This window comes from Equus quagga, chromosome 19, assembly GCF_021613505.1.
Source record: "Equus quagga isolate Etosha38 chromosome 19, UCLA_HA_Equagga_1.0, whole genome shotgun sequence".
NCBI classification, from domain to species: domain Eukaryota; kingdom Metazoa; phylum Chordata; class Mammalia; order Perissodactyla; family Equidae; genus Equus; species Equus quagga.
The window spans coordinates 9,578,059-9,598,357 of NC_060285.1; the positions used below are offsets into that span (position 1 = coordinate 9,578,059).

The 20,299-nt window shown below is 41.5% G+C and overlaps 2 protein-coding genes across 6 annotated transcripts in view; one reads left to right on the forward strand and one right to left on the reverse strand.

The window, feature by feature from the left end:
- Positions 1–17,120, reverse strand: part of GRAP2 (GRB2 related adaptor protein 2) — a 60,664-nt gene extending 43,544 nt beyond the window's left edge. The window contains exon 1 of the mRNA XM_046646582.1: positions 16,852–17,120. The gene's annotated coding sequence lies outside the window, so the exon portion shown is untranslated. The remainder of the gene's footprint in view (positions 1–16,851) is intronic.
- The window catches only part of ENTHD1 (ENTH domain containing 1), a 155,385-nt gene that overhangs the window by 35,748 nt on the left and 99,338 nt on the right, over positions 1–20,299 (forward strand). The window lies entirely within an intron of this gene.

The window sequence follows — 20,299 nt, forward strand, 5'->3', positions numbered from 1 at the left end:
CCAGATAAATTCTTGGTGCCTTGGTTAGTTGTTTGAGTTCTAGAAGCTCACTTAACCTCTTAAGCCTCAGTTTCCTCATCTTTAAAATGGCTATGACAATAGAACTTACCCCCTTAGGTAGGATTAAATAGATTAATACATGTCAAGTGCTTAGAGCAATGCCTGGTATATAGTTAGCACTAAATTTGTATTTATGGTAATGCATACATTTTTGTTTATACAACTTCTGTTTGGCAGAGGACCAACTCCATTGTTTGCACAGAATAGGTGCTTGGTAAATATTTGTTACATGTGGAAGGAACCAGAAGAATGGGTCTAGCGGAATACGTGAATGGTAATCCGTTCTGACTGCTCGGTAGCCTGCAGTTCAGGGACAGCCCGGCAAAACTGGATGTTAAGATTTAATCTCCTACAGAGAAATATTTCACAAAAAGGTGGCGTGTTCTGCAATCAAACATTGCTGCAGAAAAGAAAGGAACAGAGGTGACAATTTTGCATAAAGATCACAGAGGAAATGACATGCAGAATTTCGTTGAGGGTTATCACACTTGAAGACCAGGTAACAGGGTCCATGACTCTTGGTCAAATCGACAGAAGTATCGAACAGGATCAAAACCTTCAAAGCTACAAAATATATCGGGTCTTTGAGTCTATAAAAAAAATGAATATGACAAACAGGAGTCAAATCTCTGAACTATGTCTGCCTCCTATTGCTTTTCTGATGTTAGCTTCAACGCGAAATGAATCATTTAATTAAAAAATAGAAGATGAATAGTATAATGTTTTAGGAACTGGTACAGGATGACAAGAGGACCTTGTTATATTAGGTTGAATCCTATGAAATTGCCACTTCTTTTGGTAAAAAATGGTCAGACTGTCAATTTCATATGATTTAATCTAATATATTTAAGCTAATCGATACTAAATCAAAACATTTATATTACCTTGCCCTTCACTGCCTTCTAAACTTGACTATAAAACTGGCCAATTTTATTTGTCTTAGCCTCTTTTGCCTCTCAGAATTTGTGCACAGTAGGTGCTAAACAAATGTTTGTTAATTGAGTAGTGTTTTCTGTCATTGTCTCTCAAAAATTAGGCCTAAATTTTGCTACACTACCTAATACTGAGACTGCCCTTAAAATATAATTAACAAAGTGTTAGCTTCATTTCATGTTTCATGATTTAGATAAATCCTTTCTGTTCCTTGTTTGGGCAGCGCTGGGAAGCTAATTAATACATTATTAATATACTGTGGAGGCAAACGAGACTCTGCTTGTGCACACAGCCATGACAAGAATAAATTCAGGTCAGAGATATTTTTGCAATTAAGCAGCAATGTTATTATAATAAGGAGAAATTGTTGTTTATATGACACATCTCTGCACAGCAAAACACTCTGTAGACTTAGAAACGAGCTGCGTGGCAGAGCCAGGCAAGCCTTCTCCCGAAGCTTCCAATCATTTAGCGTCCCATTGGGAGTGTCCAAAGTGCCCTGCAATGAACTAGAAATGATAACCCGCGGGATCCCAGGAAGGAAGAGCTTCATTATTATTCATCTAAGGTTTTAGGATCCCAGGAAGGAAGAGCTTCGTTATTATCCATCTAAGGTTTTGTAACAGTTGGGATGGGTCCCAAACTTAGGAGTGTATACTGAAATAGCTGAGCAGGCAGCTTGAAATGGTTTTCAATTCAGAAAATAAACAGCTCCTTCTACGGTCGAAGAGATGGGGAATGTTCAAGGAGGAGCATGAATAACCCACGAATTATCGCACCTCCTGGGGCCTCAGTTTTCCCATATTTGTTCATCACCTACTAGAGAATATTCATTCTCTATAACATCTGTTGTTGGAAGGATAGAGGGGATTATGCCTTCAAACACTAGGCGTTCTTGCGGGGAGGGAAAACTAGAGCTCTAAAATGTATTATTTTGGTTTTGGTCGGCCCAGAGCTCTGTGAGCTGCCACACTGTGTAAGCGGAGTTCTGAGAACACAGAGTTGCTTTCATTTTTCAAACAGAAGAACCACAATCCTCTCTATGTTTGAATCTTTGTACAAATCAAATATATGAGCAAGAGAGGGCTCACGAAGTAACTTTTTCCCCACCACCAGGGATTTTTCTTAGAGGGTTTTTTTGAGCACAGAGCATGCACAATTTTGCTCGATTTGCACCGTCTAATGAGGTCCCAGCCCAAGGTGAGGTGCTCCTACAATAATGTCTTCATGCTAATTACATTCCAGAATGGCTGGGGCAAGAATAGTCCCAAACATACTTGAGGTAATAACTAGTCATATATCCAGAAGGCCAACAGTTCAATCAAAGGGAGAAAAAAAATTAGCATATCTTAAGAAAGGTTCCAGTGGTTTTGTACAAGAGCTCTCATTTAAGTCTACAAGAATACTTAAAATACTGATAGAGCGAGGTAATTCTATATTTCCCTTTTTAACTCACTGAATGCCCCCGATTTCAGGGTGCAATGGCTGAGAACAAGAGGCAGCTGGCAGGTGAAAGGGGAGAGTGTGTTGTTAGGGAAATTGGCTGGAGTTGTAGGTTAGGGGCCTGTGCCAGGACTGCATCGCTCAAAGTTGGAGCGGGGGGGCCTGGGCTGCTGATGAAACAGCAGAGGCGATGCTGGAGAGTCTGGCATTGGATGAGGGCTCTGGGCCAGTCTGCTATTATAGTAACAACACAGCTTTAATCCATGATAACAAGAAATCCCTCAAACGACTCTGTATCAAATCACTATAAACAAGATTACAATCTGCTGTCGTCGTGCAGAGTCTGTAACCTTGTCTGATCTTTTCCCCAACTTCCCATTTTTCTATGATTTCCAAGGAACACAAAAGAGTAGCAACTGGCAACTATGCCCATGGCTGTCTGTTTGAAATGACTGAAGTCATCTTTTGTTTAGAAGTGCATAGTATTTTGCTTTATTTTAGACATATTTACTGAGCACATGTTATGTGTTTGGCAATAGTTATATGGCTAAACATTTTAGTGATGATTCCCAAAAAAGATTTTCTGCTCTGCCAAAGGTAAAGCATTAAAATAAAAGAGCTCAAGGTGTCTTTTAATAAATGTGCTAAAAAGTGGTTCTTTTCCTCCTCCAAGAGCCCCACACTCTGCACAAGGAGTTCCTTTCAATAAGGATGCAGTGCAACATGGCATCGTGTGAAACACAGTCTAAGAACTAACGATTTCAAGGGGTACCGCTGTCAGTAGATAAAATACAGCTAAGCTGGGACGTGAAGGATGACTTTTATAATTTAAACTAGAGGAAAACTTTTAGGCTGAAAATCAAGTTGCAATGAAAGTTACTCAACTCACTAACTTTTAAATAGAATGGGGTCTTTTTATGTTCATTTTTAAATATAAAACATTTGAAATGTAGAGAAAAGTACAGAGAAGAATAATCAAAAGTGTACGGGTACCCAGCACTCATAGGGTTTTTCTGAGGCTGTTTAACATGCCCTGTTCCATTTCAGAGGGGTCCAGAAGTTGCTCAAGTTAGAACTTTTCCACATCTGAGAGCAGCCTCGGGGGATAAAGGTAGGACATTTTTGGCCCATGGAATTCTCTCCTTTATCCTCAGGCTCCTATACTTTGAGCTGTTACTGGTGAGGGAAGGGGAGGACCTGGCCGATGCTAGGACAGCTCCTGCCCTTCAGCAGGTCACAGTCGATTCAAGCAGATCGATACCCACATAAATAGTTCTAACAGAAGGCTGACATGCGTGCTGAGGAGAAAGAGATTAATTCTGTCTGAGGAAGAGCCGGGGAGAAGGGGCAGGTTTGGGGACAGCCCTTGAAGGTTGGCTGGGATTTTGGAAGGTGCTTATATGGGGGTTGTGGGAGCTCAAGCAGGAGTGAAGGCCTCGTTCCAGAATGGTGAGCAGACACGGTCTTTGGAACCGAGTGTATGTCCTCAATGAAATGGGCGTGCTCTGGCTGTAACAAATGTTGAAGGCTTCTAGCCTATTGATGGAGGGGTCAGTGCCTCAAATTCTCTGATTCTCTCTTCCAACTGTGCTACCGAGTCTAACCGAATTTTTATATATCATCCAGCTGCTTTTTAAACCCTAAAATCATCTAATACAGTAATAATTTACTTTTGGAGAGCATGTTACAGTTTACAAACAGCTTTTTAATACACATTATTACATTTTCTCCATATAGCAGCCCTGTGACACCACAGGCTCATCTCCACAGCTATTTCCTTTGACAGTAAATACTAGTTATAGAAACTACTAGCTATGGAAATCAGAAGAATTTCCACTAGCAGCCTTATTGTGTTCGAAGTGCAAACCAGGATAAAGTCAGCAATTCGGGAGAAATGAAAGGAGGGGTCCCAAGATAGCCAGAGATTCAGGGTCCTGGGAGGATGACGAGATGGTGCCTTTGGAAATGGAGAGTGACGCAGAAGAGATGAGCACACAGTGGGAAGTAGAGGATGGAGTGAGGGGAGGGTGGTGGTCCAGCGCTGGGGGGGGGGGGGGGGGGGCAATGGTACTTAGCAGTGCTGAGCACACAGCAAGCTCATAGTCAATACCTGTTCAACCACTGGTGGGGCTGGGTATCTATCTTGAGCAGTGCCACGTGAAACACAATTCAAAAATCTAAAATGGTGGTTTTTAGAACATGAGGATAGAATAACATGAATCTTTTTTATAACACTGAGGAACGAGAAGAGTAGTTTAAGCTCGAAGAAAGGGAGGAATGCTCACCTCATTTTATACATCTATGTTCTTTCTCATTCTGCAAATTCCTCTTCTATTGTAACTTTGATAAACTGTTTTTCAATGCACATACTGAAGTGGTACACGTTTGCAATGACTTTCTAGAAGCTAAAACAACCACAACACCATGATGGTTGTAATCTAGTTGGAATAAATCTTCCTGACATTGGATGCATCAACATATCCATTAAGCCGGCTGCAAATCAATTTACTTTCCTACTTAGAGACATGATGTGAAATGAAATTAATCCAGTTGCAGCAAAGTGAGAGAATTCAGTTGACTAAATCCCTTTCCGAGGAAAGAACTTTTGTTTTGCAGCTCATTTGAAACAAAATCCACATGGCAGTATAATGCCTTCTCTGCAACTGAACAAATGCATTTATCCCAGTTTTATTTACAGTTAAATTCACTTCAGAGCTATTTTATTTGATAGTGTATTCAACGTCCTTAGGTGAGGGTCACAGGGAAAGCATTTGCAGGACAATCAAAGTATTACAATGGAGCTTAGCCTGAGGCCTATTGCTCCAACTACACAATGAACTTGGCAAAGACTGATAACTCCTTGGAGAGAGAAGAGAGAGGCTAATAAAACCCAACAAAACCATGCATATTCTTTTATTTTCTCCCTTCTTTGCTTTCCATGGTCAAAAGGGCAGTCTACACATAGTGTATATTTAATAAACACATTTTGGTGGTGACGATCTCAAGCAGGTAAGACTTGGAACGGGTCCGGAGAGCCACAAAGGGATTAAGTGGTTGAGCAGAGACTCTTAGGGTGACGTGCTCATGAAATTGAGATTCTTTGGCCTGGAGAAGGGAAGGCTGGGTTTGGCTGTTGTCCAGGTAGTCTGTGTTATTTGCCGCTACAGAATGTTAGAAAGCTCATTGTGTGCAGAGTAGGATGAAATTAAATCGACTTACATCCCAGTTAGGGGATTTAGGGTTACAAATGGGGAAGAAGGTTTGACTTGGATGGATTAGAAGGCATCAATACAGGTCCTTAAGAAGGCTTTCTCTGGAAATTTTACAGCTGAAGAGTAGATAATCTTTCTGAAATGATTTAGGGGCCATGCAGTAGGGAGATGACCTGGAGGAGCTCTCAAGTTCTATTCCAGTTCTTAGCCCACGGGTTTTCAGCAGCCAGTGTCAGGACCCCGCTTGCTTCCTGCCCACCTTTCTCCATAGCTGGAAGCACCTGACCCCTTCCTGCGAGTCCACCACGCGGTAGACTCAGCCCTAAGCCTTTTCTTGGTTGGGAGGGATTTCAGAAGCTCACTCCAGCTGAACGCCCAGCTAACGCTGCTCAGGCCATCCCCTGCTGCTGGCCTGGCTCTGAAGTGTCCCAGTTCTAGCAAGTGGCATTTTGCCTTGATCCTAAGGCCACATCTTACTGGAGTTACCTGGAATCCACTGTATACTCCTAGGCTAACACCTGAAATCCTTTCTTGTTTTGCAGGTCTAACACGATTTTGAGATTGTATCTGGTATCCACTCTAGGACTGAAGCTTTGTGTCTTCTCAGCCCACATCTCACCCAGCTCATAGGTGGGGTCCAGTCTCTGAACCCAGCCCTGTTGCCTAGAGCCGACTGTCTTTGTGCACAGAGCACTAGTGGCTGGCAGTCCTAGATGCTTTTTCTCACCTGCAGCTGGATTCTCCACGCCCTGCCCGCCATGTCCCCATCATCATCGCTCAGGCCACTAACAGTCTATTTACGCTTTGCCTGCCCATTTCATGACATGCCACATGGCTCCATTTTCCTACGGCATCTCATTACGTATGGTTGCACATCTGAATCTTTCTCTACAGACCACATCACTATTGACATTTTGGGCTGGTTGAATCTTTGTTAGGGGCTGTCCTGTGCATTGTGGGATCCTTAGCAGCATTGCTGGCCTCCACCCACCAGATGCCAGTAGAACCCCCCAACCTCAAGTTGTGACAACCCAAAGAGTCTCCAGTCACTGCCAAATGTCTCTGGTGGGGAGGGGTATCAAAAATCACTCCCTGTTGAGAAACCTTGCTCTACAAGAACCCAGAAAGGCAGGAGTATTTTAAAGCCAGTTATATACACTTTGAGAAATAGCTGAATATACACAGAATATTGAAGTCTGGTGAAAAAAATTTTTTTTTAAAAGATTGGCACCTGAGCTAACAACTGTCGCCAATCTTCCTTTTTTTTTCCTGCGTTTTCTCCCCAAATCACCCCAGTACATAGTTTCATATTTTAGTTGTGGGTCCTTCTAGTTGTGGCATGTGGGATGCCGCCTCAGCATGGCCGGATGAACGATGCCATGTCCACGCCCAGGATCGAACTAGTGAAACCCTGGGCCGCCAAAGCAGAGCGCTCGAACTTAACCACTCAGCCACGGGGCCAGGCCCTGGTAAAATTTTAACTAACAACTCTAAACTCTTAATAAGCACCAAATGAAATTTTGTAAGTTTTGTATTATGACACAAGGTAAAGCGGGGTGAAATCTCTTCACCTGAGGTCAGTTCTTCTCAGATTTCATTGTACTTAAGAATTACCAGGGGAATCTTCTTAAGGGTCAGATTCTGATTCAGTAAGTTTGAGCAGGGTCTAAGACCCTCATTTCCAACAGACTCCTAGGTGGTGTCAAGGCTACTGGTCCCAGATCTCACCTTCAGCAGGAGGGCCCTAGATCAAAATGATTGCTAAAGGGTGGGGGAGGGGCTATTTGAATCTTAATGATCACAAGCTCATGAGAGCAACATTAAAATTTGCATTAGAATGACAGATTAGAAAAATGTGGATGCTCCCTGTGCCTTTCTACAGTGAACGAAACTGCTCACAGGGATGTTTTGAAATGTGACATTTCCATTAACTTAAAACTGTAAATATTACACAGTTAACTGTGAATTCTCTGCTTTGGCCTGAAATGAAAGCCTATGAACTACTAAGCTGGTTTGGCAAGACTTTTAGAGGTTTCCAAAAGTCTGACAGAAACCCCAACCTTAAGTTCTTTGTAGTCCTTGTTTTACTAACGGAAGAGGCTGGGGTGAAGATGGGATGGGGGGAGGGGCGTGAGAGAGGAGAATCGCTTGAAATGGGGGCTTTGCAATGACACAGATATGCCTTAAGGTGTTTGCTCAAATTACAGAGAATTGTGCACTGAAATTATACTGACATCACATGGTGTTACTACAACCCCAAATCAGATAACACAGTTAGAGCTTTAAGCAGTTGCAAAAATGAATGTTATTTACTGTAACATATAGTGAGAGGGATATACTATATATACTGTAATATATAGTGAGAAGGATAATCAGATCTTTGGAAAGCTGCTGAGAGCCTGAAACGAAGTTTTCCTCCTTTCACATAACACCGCCTCTGAGGGACTTTCCCTTGGAGTTCTGCAGACCTGCCACTTGCGTGTCCTTGGGAAGGGAATGGCCATTCCCACTGGTTTCTATTCTACGGTGAGGAAGATTGAGGCTCACTAGTTTGTCTATAGATGTAGATTTGTCCAAGGTTGCTGAAAATCCATTGAGAGGGAGGAGATAATAAAGTCCTGAGTCTTTGGAGGCCTCTTCCAAGGGGTCCAGACGGAGACTCACCATGCCGTCCTCAGCGAGTCACTGCTCACCTGCTGGGAGGGAAAACTAATCTGCTGGCTCCGAAACATTTTCATAGATTGTTATCAATAGGGTCAAGTATAATAGGGATAAATTTCTCTACATTTAAACCTCTGTGCCTACTTTTTTTTTCTTTAATCAATAGTGTAAGTACAGAATATGGAAGGTCTGGCTTAATGGTAGCGTATGGGAACTCATGGGTTTTAGTTGACCACAATTTCAGTATGAGTCAGCAGTGTGACATGAATGCCAGAAAGGCTAATGTAATCTTCAGTCGTATTAATAGAAGTATAAGGTATAGATCAAGGGAGGCAACTGCTCCATGGAGTTCTGCATTTGTCAGACCCCTCTTGGAGAACTCTTTCCCATTCTGGGTACCATGATTTAGGAGGGGCCTTAAACCGGAGTCCATCAGAGAGGAACGCTTAAAATGATGAGAGCACACAAAACCACATCATAGGAGAGTAGTTAAAAGAACCAAGGATATTTATGCTCGAAAAAGAAGATTGACAGAGAGACATAATTGGAAGGGAGAGAAGAGCAGGCTGTCTGGGAAAAGAGCTTGAGGTACAATTTCAGTGGCAGAAGTTTGATTTCTGGATCCCCAAGAAAAAAATTCATAGGAGTCTTCTCAACTCTTTGTCATTTGTAAAATAAACAGATCTTCAGCGAAGAAGACCCTGTTCCTCCTGTGATTTCCTTGACGTGTGCAAATTTGTGGGTGCATTTACGCCACTTTGCCTAGCCGTCCTCCCCTGCCTGCAAAGGGCACCTCCTTCAGGAAGGCCTCTCCGCAAAGCCTCTCCTCCAGCTGCTTACTCCGTTATCTCCTCGTCATGAGTTCTGCATTGCGTTAGCATCTTTCGTTTGTCCTAGTTTCTCTAACAGCTTGTTAGTTCCTTAGGGAAAAGGACCCTATTTTCTTTTTGTTTTTATTACCCTAAATGTTTTCAGTACATCTGGGTACTGTGATTATGGACTGAGGGGATGTCTGCTGACGGCAGCCAAAAGATAAATTAAAGTAACCAGACAGGTAATTTCTTATAGTGTCTACATGACAAAGCATTACAGCTTGCTCTCTTGACAATAATAACACCTAATTGACCCTTCACTTCAGGAAATAATATGAGCTGACAAAATTGGCTGTGTAGTAAATCTTACTTTTCCCTACATCTTGCATTTTAAAATAAAAGTTGTGTATCCATGGTGGGGAAGAGCAAAGTTTGCTATCTAAAAGCTCCATCTTCCTTGTTCCAGGTGTTGAGAATTACTCTCCAGCTAGGGGATTCTTTGACTTCACACTGTCTCCTTTGTTTATTTGGATATTCACAAGTTACCAAGAGTCAAGTCACATCCTCACACAGTAACTGGTTTATAAAATGGATTAGTGGGCTATTTAACGATATTGGTCTAGGATGTAGAAATTCCACAAAACGAGTTTGTTTAAACGAGAAAGCACCATGTTATGCATTTTACACATGAGATATTGCATATGTGTATTATATCGAAGATCTGAAAAAGCTTTCGGGGTAACAACGCATATCTCATCCCAAGTGTCCTCTGTAGCAGGTTAAAGAACGGCGTCATTTCACTCAAGGACAGAGGAGTGGATGGGGGACACTGAGTCACCACGAGGCTGAGAACAGAACTTAGAACACAGGGGCTAAGTTCACGCTCCCCCACTCTCATCACCGTTCAGTCTTACCCCGCACAGTCCCACGACCTGCCACGGCACACAGCAAATGACACACTTCTCTGTGAGAAGTTGATGTAACTCCACTTACCAGCCTGAAGTTCACTTAGAAAATTCAAAGAGCAAAAAGACTGAGAAACAGGGCCCCCGATTTCCTATCCCTGGCTGTCAATAGCAAATAGAGACTGCCGCCTTCCTGGAATCGGGGTAGCCCGTCCGCGCTAGCGGTACTCCGCCCGGATCAGGCCAAAGGCCGAGAGCCGGCTGGTTCCTGCGAGGTGAAGCAGACTCTCGGTTCTGAGGTTCCATTGTTTGACAACTGATGTCATCAAACCCTAGTTAATGACACACGGAGCATGAGAATCTTCTGCTTCTTTTAGCTTCCTGGAGAGACTCGGAATTAAACTGGGGCTGTGTCACAGATTTGCTGTACTTGGCAACACATGCTATGGACACTTTTTATAAATCTGAAACAAACGCTAACATCTAAGTTTGTCCTAATTATATGGACCCAAAGATTCTCCAAATACCTCCAAAAGTAAGGGACTTGGTCACGTCCTTTCTTGTCTCAGGGCTTCTGCAATCAGTGCCGCAGGCCCTCTCGTGAGCCTCCCATTTCCAAGCACATTTCAGGGACATTAAAGGAAATAACTCTTAATAATGACAAATCAGGCGGAAAGTTTGAGTCCTTCAAGAGGAATAACCTTTTTAGAAGGATAAAGTCTGATCAGCCCAAAATAACTCTATCAACATTATTTACTTCCATATTATGCTCTGAACTGCCCAAGAGGGTTAAGAAAATATCGTGGTATGTCTATCTGATGCAGAGCACAGAGTTAGAGCAAAATCGCTGTGAGACAGTCAGCCCTGCAGGAAAATGAAGCAACCAGCAGAATGACACGCAAGCAGGCCACAAACGCGCTGCTGATGTTGATCGTATCTAACAGGATTTGGACACTGCAAAGGAACCCATCGTGAACTGGACGCCAGCTCTTATGACCTACAGGGAAGGGTTGACACGTCTTGCCATCTAGCACAGAAAAAGGAATTTCCCTCTGTTCTCAGACCCAGTGGGATTAGGTGGTTTGCAACAGAAAACTGTAGGGGCTTCAGAGGACACGTGGTCTAACCTCTCACTTGACTGAGAAGGAAACTGAGGCCCAGAGAGGTTCCAATGTCTTATGCAAGATCACATAGGTAGTTTCTGGTCAAGCCAGAATTCAGATTTCCAGAAGTGCCATCAAGGGTTCCTGTGTCTCCAGAATGCTGTGCCCAGAGCACGTAGTAGAAGGAGCCTTGGGCTACAACTTAACAGCCTTGGTACTAAGTCTCGGCAGATGGAGCAAAATTACCTTGAGCAGGTCGCCAAACCTGTGAGCTTTGCTTTTCCCACTTTGCAGCATGAGAGATAAACTATGTGGTCTGTCTACCTCAAAGATCGAAGCCAGATCAAATGAGATAATGTGTGAGACTCTTTTTAAAGCTACATAAGGCTCAGGGTAAAATAACTCCAGATAAAGGAAATTTTTCCTGTCGAGGGTAAATGGATGGACCCCAGGGGATCCAGGGACCATCAGAAATTCTGTGTGTAGGTGTGCACGGATGAGTGCTGGGCACATTTTTTTTTTTCTGGGGAGAATTTCTATAGCTTTCATCAGCTTTCTAAATGTGTCTCTGATGCCCCCTCCATCCCCCACCTCACCACCGCCAGGAAGAACATATGTGCTGCGGATATCAACATATTGACGCCCAGCTTAAAGGGTTGATGCAACGTATTAAAATATGACAGTTTTCTTAGATTTGATGTATGGCTGAGATCTTCCCACTAGCCTTACTGATTCAATAATCCATATTTTTAGGATATAAATCTACTTGGAGGGGGGGAGCTAATCCAACCTCACGTTTTGCTCCATAAAGTGGTAAAAATCTATGACCGATAAAATGATGAATAGAAATTTCAAATTACAAATCAACCAGGTTTTTTCTACTTACGTACTTCCCTAGTATTATTTCCTAGTTATTTTAAAAGATTTTTCCTTGAAATCATATTTAACAAGAGAACTATCTACTCATTATTTACTGAGTTCCTACTGAGTTCTCAGCAGTTTGTTTCCAGTATTTTCCTGTAGAGCACTAGACAAAAGAACAAATCATAAGCCATTTGCAGGCTGCCACATGAAGCTTGTGGTTCTGGAAGGCTGAGAGGTGTGGATAAAAACAAATGAAAAAGTATTATTCATGACCAATTGATCAATTAGGCTGCTTTTCATTAAAAAACACAAAAAGGCAGGGCCAATTTAGCAATGACTGTGTTGGAAATGCAGAAAACATTATTAATACTGGATTTTTTTTTTCTCATTTATTTTTAGTTCTCTTTAGAAAATTACACTTGAGAGTTTTCTGGAGTGGCAATTGAAGGAGGAAATAAGAAAGCACTAGAACACTTTTTTACTGCTAATGAGGGGTAGGGACCAATACCCAGTCTGTAAGGCCTTTCCGTATGTAGTTGTATGTTTCAGGAGCCACAGGCTGATTTACAGAATATCTGAGTCTATGAGATAACCAACCAGGCAACTCACCGACTAACAAGTCTCATCTATCGTCCCAAAAGAAACGCAATGTGATCTTTATAAATCTGACAGTGGCCTTACTCTTGTGTTTTAGTGGTAATATGTTACGCAGCACAGGAATGTGAAAAATGAGAGGGATTTTTCCCCCTTGACTATATCAAAATATCATCTTCTGCCCCAAGGCTCTGAGGCCTCATAACTCCCCTCTTGTATTATTCTTTTCAGTTTTTTTCCTTCCTATTCCTTCATAGTTCTACATTTTTCAGCTTCTAGTATTATCTTTTACCTTTCAAGTTTCTTCCACAGAGCCTTAAGCTGTATAAATGCAGTAAATATACTCATGTATGCTTAATAGAGTGCTATTATTCAGACGAACGAGACCTAAAATAAATCTGGTAGCAACGCTCCCAGATTTTCAATAGTTAAAACCTGACTGGTTGGGGGTGGGGATGGGGGTCCTGTTACTGATTTCCATTCAGTTGCATTTGTTACCACTCATTACAGTGCCAGTCTTCAGAGAGAATGCTCTGGAATCAGACTGCCTGGGTTCAAATCCAGGCTCTACCGCATACTAGCTAAGTGACCTTGTGCAAGTTACTTAACCTCTCTGTACCCCAGTTTCCTTACTTTCGAAGGAGGATAATGTAAGCACTTACTTCATTGTGCCATTATGAGAAGCCAGAGTGAATACCTGTAAAGTGTTAGACCAGGGCTCGGCACTAATAATAACAGCTCCTGTTTTAGGAGCTCGACATGGATCAATTATGTAATCTCCTAAGCAATCCAATGAGAGAGGTACATTGTTACTCTCATTCTATAGCCTAAGAAACTAAAGCACAGAAAGACCAAGAAACTTGTCTCAGTCGGCCCAGTTGGTAACTGGAGGATTGGCCTCAAACTCAGACTATCTGACTCCACAGCAAGCACTCAGTAAATGTGACATTATTATTATTGTTGTTGTTATTATTATTACCTGAACTTATACACTCAATAAATATCTGCTGTTGTTGCTGATAATGATGAATTTGTATATCTAATCCTTCTTCAAAGTGTTCAAAAATGTATATGACCCCCAACGGAATAGGCAAGGTTATCACCTAAAGCCATTGGGTGAAGTTGTTGGGAAATCGGATATTACTACAGCGTCGAAGCAGTATCCCTCTAATTACTTGTTAATTGCAAAGGGCACAAAATTACCTTTACAGCAGAGAGATCCCTGGAGCGAGATCATCCCTTGAGCCATGATCACACTGATCATCGCAAACAGAGAGACAATCTGGCATTATGTTCCTCCTGACGAGATGCAGTACGGAGCACCTCGTAAGAAATGTTCAATCAAAACTGAACCAGTGCTTTAGTCCTAACTTGGCGTCTACAGGAAATATAGGGGGTACGGGGACAATTAGATGACACCGTGAGGCAGCAACAAATTCAGAACGGGAGACATTGTGCATGATAATTGGCCTAACCTTAAAAAAAATCCAATATCGAATAAAAAGACATAAAACCCAAATGCAAAAATGTGCTTTTCTTTTTAGAAACTTAGATCCTAGTTGTTTTTTTCCTTTTAAAGGGATGGAAGACATTCGGGGGACAAATGGCGAAGGTTAGATATGGCCTAGATATTAGACAATATTAGGGAATTACTGTGCATCTTCTTAGGTATAATGGTGATATTACGGTCATATAGGAGAATGTTCTTATTCTTAGATGTGTACCGAATTATTTAGGGGTAAACTGTCATTTTGTCGGTAACTTACAAGTAGTGCAGAAAGCAATACATATCGATGGGACAAATGTGGCGAAAAGTTAACAACCGTCGAGTATGGAAGTATTCACTGTACTAATATTTCAACTTTTCTTTAAGTTTGGACATTTTCTTCATAAGATATATGTCTTACATCTTCTTTGGAGAGCACATAAGACTTTTATCTTCATGTGCTTTGCTTCTTTTAATTCTCTAAAATGTTTGCCTGTGAATGCATACTTAAAAAGAAAACTGTTTTTAAAAATTATTTACCAGATTCCTATTGGCTCAAGCTTATTGAAACCTAATATTAACATTGTTGAAGAGAACTCAGCACCTAATACAGGGCCTGACACACAGCAAATGCTCAATAAATGTTTGTAAATGTTTATTTGTTAAACGAGGCTATGCTTTCCTGAGAATTGTAAAGTGGCAAAAAAAAAAAAAAAAAAAGACAAAGACACATGAGACCGTGTTGTTGCTTTACAGATCAAGATATGCTGGGCAAACACTTGAGGTGGACAAAATGGGGGCCAATCGACCCTATCCTTTGATTCAGATAACTTAGGTCATGAAGATTCTTGACCAAGTCTTGAGTTTGTTTTATGAAGGCAGGAAAATGAAAAATCTGTCCCTGGGACTAATCCAGCAGCAACTGCTACTTGTTTAAGAAATCCTGATGGAATCCCACTCAATGACACACTTTTTACAACTGTAGACTTTTCCTGCTCCAAGAAAAGAGGCAAGTTCTGCTCAAGTTTAGACATGAACCCTGTAAGTCAACACCAGCAGGTGTTAGTCTCTGGGAATTGATAAATTTGTGGGAGCCAGGGTCATTATCAACTCTTCCAGAAGGCAGTGGTTCTAAAAGAGATGGCTTCAGGCAGTAAGTGAGATATATTTGGTACAAGAGGTGGGAAGAAAATGATCAAAATTCAAAGACATCATTTATAACGATATCATCTTGCATTTTCATAGTGCCTTTTTCCTAAGGCATTTCATATCTACGTTAACTCATTTATTCTTACAATATCCCTGTGAGGTGGACTTAGAACAATTGAAATAAAAAAAGAAAAGGGATTTTCATCAGGGCCTAAGGTGAGGAAGATATTCACAAGAATATTATATTAGTCATAGAGAAATTTCTTCATATTGAACAAATCGATCACCTCCTTTCCCCCTGCTTCAGTGAAGTCATTTGAAAAAGATAAAATCAATTACAATTTAGCGAAAATAAGATTACGGTTTACTACAGGGAAGACATTCAAAGTTCAACCTCAAAAGATAGTTCTATTCAAGGATATAGGGCTGACTCTCTTTACCAAAAAAACACAACAAGTTCTCAAAAAGGTATGGATCAGAATTTTAAAAACTTGAAATTTAAACGCACTTAGATGGTTCTCCATGTACACAGTGTTCCTTATTTAACAGTGGGTCCTTTTTCAAAGAAGAGCACTTTAAATTATTTTATAAATGTGAAGTTTTATAAACAATACTAGGTTGCTAAAGCAGAGTGTGCTCATACTAAATGTTCTTTCTGAAACCAAAAATGAGAAAGAACAAAAAAGAGGAACCCACTAAAGAACTAAACAGTCTATGATAAATGCAGTTGTATGGAACGAAATATTCTTCACCTTGATGTTTCCCGTCCTTGGATGACATAACGTGAACACATGCAATCTTTTCCACTGAATTTTTAGATCCTAAACATTTTCCCTCCTCTTAATTTATCAGGGGATGCACATTTTCAGTAATGTGCAAATTAAGTTACATATATTTTATTAGCAAGGTCTAATTCCAGGTATTTAAATATGATATTTTTAAGTTAGTGAAATCTTTGGTGGGTGTATTCAATCCTCATGCTCAGGAACAGATGGAGCAAAGAGCATAAAGGAGTTGTCTTCAGACTCAGTCTCAACTGGAGACAGTCTTAGGATGTAGCGTTAACTATTAATAAAGAGACAAAGATAGACAATACCCCCTCAAAATCTATTTCAACATAAAGTTTTCTTTTTGTAAAGGAACCAAACGGGCATTCTTTGTAAAGATAACGTAAATACTAACAGAAGTAGAAATGAAAGCAACGCGAGAAATCCGGACCTCACAGGACTAGTGTTCATTCATTGCTGCTCAACCCTTCACCTCCACCTCCCAGTGTGGATTAAACGCTCGCTATGGTGAGGTGGAATTTCACTTCGGCAATCCCAGGGTCTACAGTCTCCCCCTGAAATGGCTCAGAGCCAATTAGTGGAGTTTTTTGCGTAATGGGCTGGGTAAAGAACAAGTCTTCTCCCAGTTCATTTGCCAGAAGTCGAACGCTATCACCACAAACATTGTTACAGCAGAAGATTCAGAGACCTTAGCTGATGGACCAAAATACTAAAAGCAATGTTTAGAAAGCCCATGGGATCCATTTTAATTAGATTTGACTCATAGAGAACATTCTGCAAATTATAATAAAACTGTTCAAGATCTCTAGAGTATGTGGACCAATGGAGTACAATGACATACCTTTGAGAAGAGAAGAGGCTGACTCTGTGTCTTGGCTTTGACACCGAGTTATTAGAATCCTCTCTTGCAAGAAGGAAGATGAATTCAAACATCAAAATTACTGCATTTCAGAGTACAGATCCACCTCGTGCTGTCTTCCAAGTACCACACTCAAAGAGGGTACACGCTCACAGCTCCATTAGTCGTGCGTCCTCCTCCCCGCTTCTGACTCCCTCCTCCAAACTCCCCCCAGTCTGCCCTGCAGTCTGTAGGCAAACCACACAGGAACTAGCAGATACGGGGCTTCGGAGAGTTGGGTGTGAGCCCTAGATTATGCGGTTTTGTTTTCTTGTTGCCAGAGTTAAAGTAAAATGCAGGAGGCTCACTGAAACACTTTTGCTTCTCTACGTTTGGTTTCAGTTTTAACGATCTCCCCCTTGAACGATTATGTTCACATAAGAAAATTTCTAATCCTGGAGATGGTCCATGAACAAGCTGCTGCTGGTCTTAAGGAAAACTCTCATTTTCTCTCTTAGCATATCCATGCATCCAGAGAAACATTAAGACTTCCTAGGGGAGCTTTCTTGATGCCACCCTGGATCACTGCCAACGTTAAAACCCTAGAGAAAATGCTTTCTTAGCGCACTCAGCCCACAATATTATTCTTAGCCCATGATGTTACCCTTAGGAAAAAAAAGAGGAAAAGCTCTGAGCCACCATAACTTCTAACCACAGTTTTGCCACAGCCAGGCAGGAGCTGGGACTAGTTGCTTAGATTTTGGGGATTTTACTTTCTCTTGAGTTGGTTGGACTAAAGCATTTCTGGGATTTTAAGATTTTTTCATTGATCTAAAATTTTTGTCGCCTTCGACTTCCTTAGTTTTTACCTTCAAGTTTATAACTCACCGTTTCTTTCAGTTCCCTCCTCTCATACCAAGTACAACTTGTGAAGGCCTCTTCCTCTCTCTTTGCTCATGCTAGAAAATGAATTGCCAACGTTGCATCTTTTGCACAAAATTAGAAACATTGCTACTTGCTAAGTGGCACCATTCAGAGTTTGGGGACCGGACAAGATAAAGAGAGAAACGTTGGCTCACAGGATGTTCTTAGCATTAATCTCTTAAAGGCTAAGAAGGAGGGCATCACACAAGACTCAATTTCGGGTTCTAAAATTTAAACTTATTCCACACTGTGAAATGGTATCCTTTTCTATCTCTTTGCCCCTTTATACCTCAACCTCGCTCAAGACTTACTTTTTTCTTTTTTTAACTTTTTCCTTGGTTATAATTACTCAGCTTTTTTTATTGAACTAGAAAAGAATTTGGTGTGGAATCAGCAGAGTACCTTGGCCATAGTAGGTGCCCAGTAAATATTTGTTGAATGAGTTAAAGGAAGTAATTTTTTACTCCTAACTCCTTAATAATGGACTTCCTTTTTATTAATGCAAGTTTGTCAAATTTTCTTAAATCCAAGTTGCATCTAAACAGGGTCCCCACTCTTTCTATATCTTATATAGATGGAATATTCAAGATAACAACTTGTTGCTGATTTTAAAACAATAACATCTCAATGTTGGCCTCAGCTTTCTTGTCTGTGTGGTGTAAGGACCTTCTTGTATCCCATTATTACACCCAACAGCTCCCTCGCCCATCGTTCAAACACTGAAATCCTCTGGCCACAGTCATTATCCCACATCAGCGCTTTGGAAGCAAACAGTGAGTCCCTAAACTTCCATGGCTGGGGAGTAGAGAGGAAGGGGGAAAGTTGAATGATGCTGTATAGGAACATCTGGTGTTTGCAGCCTGCACCCGACTGAGGAAGCCACTTTTCCACGGACACTAGCCCCCCAGGGAGCAGAATATAATCTCTTCCCTTACAAGTACGAGTCAGAGTGCAGAACAGGAAAATCTCAAAGAGAAGTTATTTTGGTAGTAAGTAACGATCGGCAGACATGTTACAGAGCGTACTTGGGGGGAAGCAAGGCCATCTTGGTGGTTTATTTCACAGCAGCTTTGTAATTGAATGAGTGTACAGGCAGAACCCAAGAATAAAGACTCTAATGTGATGATGCCAGCCTTTCAGTCCTCGCCATGATGGGACACTCAGAAAAATATCAGCAAAATTGGGAGGATTCAGGATATCGGAAATCTGGCCTTATCCATAATGGAGTAATTTTCTTTTAAAGCCACATTAGTTTTAAATTTTTCAGTAATTCCTTTTGAAGGGTCATTGTTAATATCAGAACTTCTTGCATGTGATTTTATCTAATTGAACTTTATGGTAAAATGTGTACTTCTCACTCAATAGTATGGGTTCAGACATTTTCTTTCTGTTCATTCAATAAATAACGTTTGAACACCTACTCTGTGTTAGGCCTATTCTGGGTGCTGGGAATGTATCAGTGAACAAAACATAGCCCTTACCCTCCTGGGTCTTACGTTCCTGTAGAGGAAGAAAGGGTTCGTATGTCAGATGGTTGTACTACCCCAGAGAATCACAAAATGGGGCAGGAGGCACAGGGAGTGTGGCTCAGCAGGTGGTGGGTGGAGGGGAGGTTGTTGCAATTTTAGTGGAAGATCAAAGGACATTTGAGAAAGCCCAAAACAAAGTGATGGAACCAGACTGGTAATTCTCCGGGGAAATAGCTTTTACTGGTATAGGGACTAGCAGGTGTAAAGTCTTAAGGTGAGAGCAAGCTTGATGCAGTGAGTGAGGTCAAGGGACCTTGGGAGAGGTCTCGGGATGGAGGTCAGAGAGGAAGCAGAGGCCAGAACACATAAGGCCTTGCTGGCCATGCAGTCTTGGGATTTTACCCTGAGTGAGATGGGAGCCAATGGAAGATTTTGAATTAGGGGGTGAATGATCTGACTTGGGTTTTAAGTTTTAAAGGATCCCTCTGATCATCGTGTCAGGATTAGATTCTAAGGGAGCAAGAGAAAAAGCAGAGATCAGTTAGGAGGTTACTGTAATGGTCCAGGCAAGAGATGGTGACTGAGGACAGGTGATGAGAAGTGGCTGAATTCTGAAAATACAGGGTGACCATGAAGCCTGGAAACATAGCATTATTTTGTGTATTGAAATGTGGCATCCGTAAACCATTTATTACCTACCAACCACAAATTACCCAGACTTGGTAACCACCCTGTATTCAAAGGTGAGCTGATGGATATGATGTGTGGTGTGAGAGACAAAGAGAGGATTCAATGATGACTCCAATGTTCATGGCCTGAGAAACTAGAAGCAAGGAGGTGTCATTTACTGAGACAGGAGAGACTGTTGGGGGAGCAGGTTCATAAGATCAGGAGTTTGGTTTTGGGACATATTAAATATGAGATGTCTATGAGACACACCAGTGGGGATCTCAAGGTAGTTAGACATACGAGTCTGGAGGTCAGGAGAGGTTAGGGCTGAAAATAAAACCTTGAGAGACATTGAGAGAGAGAAAGTTGTTTAAAGCTGTGACACAGGA